The following is a 7,315-nucleotide window of genomic DNA, read 5'->3' as shown; positions in this document are numbered from 1 at the left end:
ACCATTGGCCATACCCGTGACAGAGCACATAAGGACAGGTACAAACACACCTTTCCTAATCCGTCCAACAACCCGGCTCTCTTGTTGTGTCTGTTTTAATGCCGCCACTCGGCTCGCTTCTGTCACCACCTCTGCCTCTTATCGTTTTTGGTCATCCTCTGCCTCCCGGTCTTTTATCGCCTCCGCACCTGTTATCTTTTTCCTTCTTTCTTTCTTTCATTTCGTGCTCTCAACTACACGGTTTCCCACAGGCTCTCTGGCTCGCTGTCTTGGCCTCAGGCCGGATATTAAGGGATCAATGAGAATCTCCTCTCTATTACCGTCACCTCCAAGGTAGACACCTGCACACATGTTTCCACCCTAAAATCACCAAGGTACTTGTGCTGGATGCAGAATAAACATCAGCTCACTCATGGCTCTCAGACTAAAAGGGAAAGGGCTAACCGTGTCAGACGCATGACACATGTATGCATGCACACACACGAGACAATGTGTGTTTTTTACATTTAGTACGCGCTGGCTGAGAGGCAGCCAGTAGTCAACAAAGGCAGCTTTGTGGGCTCTATGTGTGCACATTCTATGTCTGAGTTTGTATTGTTTGCCCCTGTGTGGGCTTGCAGGCCCAGCACGTGTGTGAATCATTATCTCTATGTGTCAGAACTTCGTTGGAATGAGGCTTGTCGTGCATAGCTATCTAACAGCCATCACTCACCGTTGCCCTCGCGGTTTCCCTCTCTGCCTGTTTCTCCCTGTCAGCGCGGCAGAGACAAATCGCTGGAACTAATACGCAATATAACAGCTGAGCTCTGTTAGAGCGACTCAGCCAGCCAGCTCTTTGACGAGGCATCGATATTATTAGCGAACTTGGTCCGCCAGGCTCAGACGGGACTGTCCGCGTGATTGACACTCAATGATCTCATAAAGAGGGAGCAATGACCTGGGGGTTATCATGGTGGAGAGCTTTTATTTGCTTCTTGAGACCTTTCTTCTGTTCTGGCTCGTTGGCTTTTTTCTGTTTTTCAACACTCTAAAATTTAAATCTCTACCATAATAAAAAGGAACAAAAATTTTCTTTCTCTATCATCCTGTAGCAGAGGCAACTCTTAGGCCTTCATTTTTGATTTGTGAGTTAGTCTAATTCTCAAATCCTAGCTCTTCCAAAAATGTTTTTACAGATGTATTAAATGGCATCAAGCCCAAATAAACCACTAAAATGTGAGTTGGATTGAGCCCTGGATCATTTTTTAACCCCATTTCGCTCTTAGACGTTACCATTTTTAATTTTTCTATTTCCTTTTTGAACCTGCAAACTGTTTTATTCACTGTAGTTAAGTGTTTACACGAGTTGCGAAAATAAATGACCATAAAAATAATCTAAATACTCATGACATTTAATTTAGTGGTATACCATCATCTGAAAACTATGTTACCTTTATTTTGGTGCTGATGATTTGCTCTGTGATAGATTACGACCTCTGATTCAACCAAAACACACAAAATTGCCAAATGTATTATCTCATCTGCCTTCATATACAAATGAACTCAAATGATATGCCATTCATAATCCATAGAGGTTAACATAATGTCAGTCCGCCCTTTTCAACTATTCGGTTTTATGGGAAAGCATTCCACAAAGTTTTGGAACGTGTTAAAGAGAAAATATGACCGTTATTCCTGAAGCCAATCTGTGAGGACAGAAAATAATGTTGGACGAGAAATTCTGGTTTGCACCGTCGTCGTAAAAAGTGTTAGGGTTACCGAATTGTGTCCCTACGGGTCAGGAGAAATAACCGCACATCAAAATCATCACCGCACCAAAGATTACATCTGTCACAATGTATTGTTGTTCTCCTGGTAACCCAGATTAGTTCACTGGATTACCAGAGAGGGTGTCATGATTTGTTCCTTCACTGCACTGGAGTCCAGTGGAAGTGTGATTTACATTGTTGCATCTATCACTGAACTAATCTGAAGACCACTTGAAGTTTGGAGGTCTATTGGATCTGCAGAAAGTCAGCCACATCTGCATAATACGGTTCTGAGAATCCAGAACCTGCGGATCTAGTGCAGCGATTTCACATCCTTACCGCTTTTTGGCTGAATTGTTTTCCTTCCCAGTTGCTTCCATTTTATGATATTACAGCTAACATTTCACCATGGAATATTTTGTAGCTATAAAATATCCAGACTTGACCTATTGCACAAGGTACATTATATCACCAGACCATACTGGTTTTCACTGAACTCCTGGGAGCGACCCATTCTTTCACAACTGCTTGCAGAAGCAGTCTGTATGCCCAGGGGCTGGATTAAATACGCCCAAATTCAATGGCAGAGAGGGGCGACCCAAGGCTTTCGTCATTATAGTGTAATTCTGACCAAACTCCTGCTGCTGGATGTTGGTTATTAGAGTCATTGAACTAAATTTCTTCACAGTAGACCTTGAGTGAAACGGTGGAAAACTACTTTAAATAACTTTTTGACCAATCCAGAACGAAACATGCCCCTGGTGGGTACAAATTGAAGTAGATCCTGTGGTGGACAGCACCATTTTTTTACCACAAAAAGGCAAAATGACCAGCAGCTGTTCTATCTTCCTCTGATTAGTTTTCAAAATCAAACATAAATACAACTGGATTCTGTTGGCAAATCTATATACACACTTTTATTTTGAAAAATTTTTTTATGTGAAAATGTGTTTTTCCACGATAATCATCATCAGTGCTCACTGTTCTTCTTTTCAGAAATGATTGGTTTAGTTTGTCGGTTCGTGTGAATCATATGCTCATGGATCCTTGTTGGGCCAGCTGCTGGTCAGATGTTCCCATATTTAAACTGGACAAAGCATGGCAATTACATTGTTTTTAATAACATTTCTTTGCTTTATTGTCTTGATATTAAACTGTAGATATTTATCAAGAGCCTGTTTCTTTATGTTGATGCTGTGGGCAAACAAGAAATATATTTTAAACCGAATCAGTTTTAAATGTGTGTTAACTGTTGGTTCATGCATAAAAGATCAACTCTAGTCAGCAATTCATTTTTTAATAAACGTCCATATTCTGATAGATGAAGTGATATAGATACCTAGTAAATCTGTTACTAAAGCTGTTCCAAAGAGAAAGTTATATAAAGTAAAACTTTGATTTTATGCCTGTAGTAATTAACAATTAATCAAAGAACAGATTGTGATTTTACTATGAGAAAGACTGCATTGATAAAATGGTTCATTAAGCCATTAGAAACAATAGGGTAAACCTTGCATATGTGTTTTGTTTCCACATCTCTAAGGAAAGGGAAACATTTGTTCACTATAATTGTGTTCAAAATGTTCACTTGTTCTCTCTGTAACTGCAATGCATTAACAACACAGAAGGTGTAGCAGCAGGCAGCGTCAGCCAGGTGGTTTGCATTTTACCGAGTGCTGACGTGCAGTGCTCATCATAATAACTCACGTCAATTCAATTCAAAAATATTTTTTTCCCAAAGGAAAATTTAATGCTTCATCTCTAAATAAGGTGGTGCTGGTGGGAAGGCTCTGCAGATCTGTGGATCTCAAGAACAGTCTGGTGAAGAGGACGCTTAGTTTCGTCCATTAAGTTATTTTTATTTTATGAAGCCTCCCTCTTTGTATAAATATCTCTAGAGGCTCCAGAAAAGACCCCAGAAGTAAGACATCCTTCTGTATCAACTTGTTCCCAGTTTTAACACCAGCCCCTTTCACAAAACACTTCAAGATGGCAATGAGGCACCTTTTAGCCCGGCCATGAGTTTCGTGAAATGACAGATGAACGAAGGGGGTGGAGTACTGGAGTACAGCCAGCCTGTGTTTTATGTCCCTGAATCACTGACTTGTATTGGAGCAAGCAAGCTTCACAGGTCAAGGTAGTGATTTAGTGATGAAGTATGGTTTGTGTGACCAACCAGCCAAAGGAATAAAAGCTTAAAAAAACTCCAACGAGAAGAAGGCGGCAATGCGAAGCTTTTGCTTAGCTAGCAATGCTACGATTTGTTCACTGCATGTTTTTTTTAAAGGAATAGTACGTGGAAACACATGATGCAGATTTGAAGAGCAGTACTGACATTGGTACTTCCGACACCTCCTGTGTTTTTTAATAAACTCACAGCTGTGTAGGATCTGAACTTGTAATTTGTGAAATACCAGAGGCAGGTTTATTACACAAATACTTTGTGAAAGAGGCTACTGGCTCTGATGCTGCTTTCCCAGCAGATGATTTGCACTTTCAAAAACGTGACGTATCAAACAGAAAAATGAGAAAGGTTTGACATGCAACTAACCCGTCACATTGTTTGGTGCTATTCTAGAACTAGCATCAAAATGTTGCAATGATTAATGCAACAACAAAGCAGAGGGATGTGCAAAGTTGCATGCTTAATAAAGATGAAATTTTGTTTTGTTTTTTTTGCCATTTTTGATTTATTGCTTGCTTTTTTCTCTTTTGAACAGACAGCTAGCAAAATACAGCATTATTCCTGCCTATTAAGAACACTGTACACCTGTGAGAGAATTGATTTGATCAAACTGATCTAAACAAAAAAACTTGTGCCCAATGGACATTTAAAAGCAGTGTGGGTTTATGCATGTGATAAACATGCTATGTTAGATTTGTCTTGGCAATTGGGAACTCAGATCTGAGATTAATGATAAGGAACACAACATTAGGGAAAAAAAACAATTCAAAATAAAAGCAACTCATTATGTTAAAGTTCATATTCGGTGTGCCACTAAATGAGGATGAGTGTAAGATTCCCAAGATAAACATTAGCCGAAAAAACTTGCTTTGTAGTTTGTCACAGTGTTTGTACCCATATTTTCTGTACAGAAACTCTAAATATTTCAGGTTTCTTATTTGCCACTCTGTCCTGGTAATCAGAGTTTCTAAAGGAATACGATCTGAAGACTGAAAACACGACTGCATGACCTAATCTCTCATTAATTCTTGACCTGTCTTCAGTACTCTAGTTGAGGAAAGAATATTCTTGTCCAAATGCTGAATGGAAAACACTTATGCCAGGCATTTTTCGCCCTACTATCCACTTAATTAGCTTTACACAGAAGCAGTTTGGTTGGCAACTTGGGGTTAAGCGCTTTGTTGAAGGGAACAGTCACTTTGAACTCAACTCTCTTACGACAAGACCAGTATTCTTCTCCATGATTCACCCAAATGTCACCCCAATTTCCCAGTAAACAGCCCCCTCGACGGATTATGGCATTGTCTGTCTTTCGTAGAATAACGATCCCAACGCTCGATCCCTTAACATCTGTGCTTGACAGTGGATGTTGTGTTCTTTGTGTCTTATGAATTGAGGTGTTTAACAAAGAGCTTCATGTTGGTTTTATGTGACCAGAGCACTTTTATTTACATTTCCACAGGCAAACTTAAACAGGCATATGCGCTTTTATTGCAGGGGGACTTTGGGATTTTAATCCATCGCAGCTTAATGCATTGTGGTTCTTGGCGACTGTGGTCTCCACTGCCTTCAGATCATTAACAAACACCATGCTGCTGTGGACTTGTTCTTCCCTTTTCTCACAATGACTTGAGTTCAGTTTGATTTTATTGAACATAGTGAAATAAAAGCATAGCCAAAGTTATATGCAAAGAAAATAAATTCAAAGGAAAGAAGAAGAATGAGACAAGATTGATCTTCCAGATCAAGGGTGGTCCATGGAGTGTTTTGTTTCCTCCTTGAGAGTAACTTTTTCCCCGTTGTACATTTCCAGTAGAAAATAATTGCCTGCAATTTGTCATTCAGAATTTATTTTCAGCGCCGATTTCATTCATGAATTACCTAGAAAGTCACAGATACATTAATCAAGCCATTTCTCTTGCGGTCCTCAGGTACTTTCTGCGGGTTTTCTTCTTTACTGATAATTTCCCCACATGTCTCCCAGTCTCGCTTCTCTGCATCCATCCGTGTGCCACCCTCTCCGAAGGCACAAGCATCCATTTTGCTTTATTTGAGTCACTTTTGCTCCATTTTCACCCCACGCGCCCCATTTTTCCCTGCTACAATCAGACCCTTTCACGCTTCCCTCAAATTCCCTCGGCCACCCCCGTGCTCCGTCCATCTTTTTCCATCTGTCCATCGCCGTCTTCTCTTCCTCCCCCTCCTCCCTCTGTGCTCCGCTCACCTGCAGCACATAAAAATTCTTCTTTTCCTTCTCCAGAGGATAGTTCAGTCGCTCAGGGATTTTCTGCATTCCTCTATGCTCTCTCTCTCTCCCTCTTTGTCTCCATATCTGTCTCCCCTTGTTTTGGCAGCACTACACAGCATCTGATTAGGCTTATTTTGTCTTTTGTCTTTTTAACACATTTATATCCCTCTTCAAATCCCTCTGTGTTTTCCCTCTCCATCCCTTCCTGTCTTCTATAATAACACTCACTAATCCAATAACTCGCTTCAGCAAAACCCACCCTGATTTTTTTTTTCTTTTCCCCCACTCTACCTGCTCCACCTGGCCTCTCCCTCCTGCTGGGTTTCTGCCATGAGCTGTGAACATCCCGCCTCCACTTACTTAGCTGGAGGCTGCAGGGTTGGGCCGTGGATTCACAGCACATCTTTTTCTTTTTTCTTTTTTTTTTTTAAGCTCTAGAGGTGGAGGGGGACGCCACAAGGCCCGGGGCCTGGGATGAGGCTGATTTATGAGTTAATCAATTGGTCGTCCGTGTGAGTGAGCATAACCGCAGAGGTGTGTGAGCCTCTTTCATGTCACTGTCTGAGCTTGTTGACTTAGTCCCTCAGGAAAGCACCGCAAGCTGTCACTCCCCGTGTTGTTCAGCTCTCCGTCATGTTTTCAAAAGCAATTAGGGCGATGAAGAGGGTGGGTGTTCATTCATCTGAGGTTTGAATGGCTCGTATATGTGAGCACTTATAGCTGTGTGGCTATCAAAGCCTCACCTAAAGCCCATTTTGAGAAAGACGGTTCGGATGTCTGGACGGGGTAACTTTTGGTCTCTATCTGGATGTTTAATGGATTGAGCAGCTCCTCTGACTGTCGCTGACTCTGGTATTTTTACTGTTTGGCATTTAAGCAATTTATAAACCCCATAAAACTGTGGAGTGCAAATATTTCAGTCTGCTATTTTACGTTTTATCACATTGCAACTCTAACATGGTGAACTATGCATCAAATGAAGTGTGGACACACAAACCATCTTTATTTTTGATTCATTTCACCAGATTAAAGTGCTGTGTTGCTTTGTGTTTGTATTTTACTGTGAGTGCAGTCATTCTGATGGCTACTTTATTTTTTGGTTTTACCTTAAGTTTGTGGGTTTTTTTTTGTAGT

The sequence above is a fragment of the Poecilia reticulata genome, chromosome 10 (assembly GCF_904066995.2).
Source record: "Poecilia reticulata chromosome 10, P_reticulata-male-v2, whole genome shotgun sequence".
Classification (NCBI taxonomy): domain Eukaryota; kingdom Metazoa; phylum Chordata; class Actinopteri; order Cyprinodontiformes; family Poeciliidae; genus Poecilia; species Poecilia reticulata.
This window is presented reverse-complemented; position numbering follows the sequence as displayed.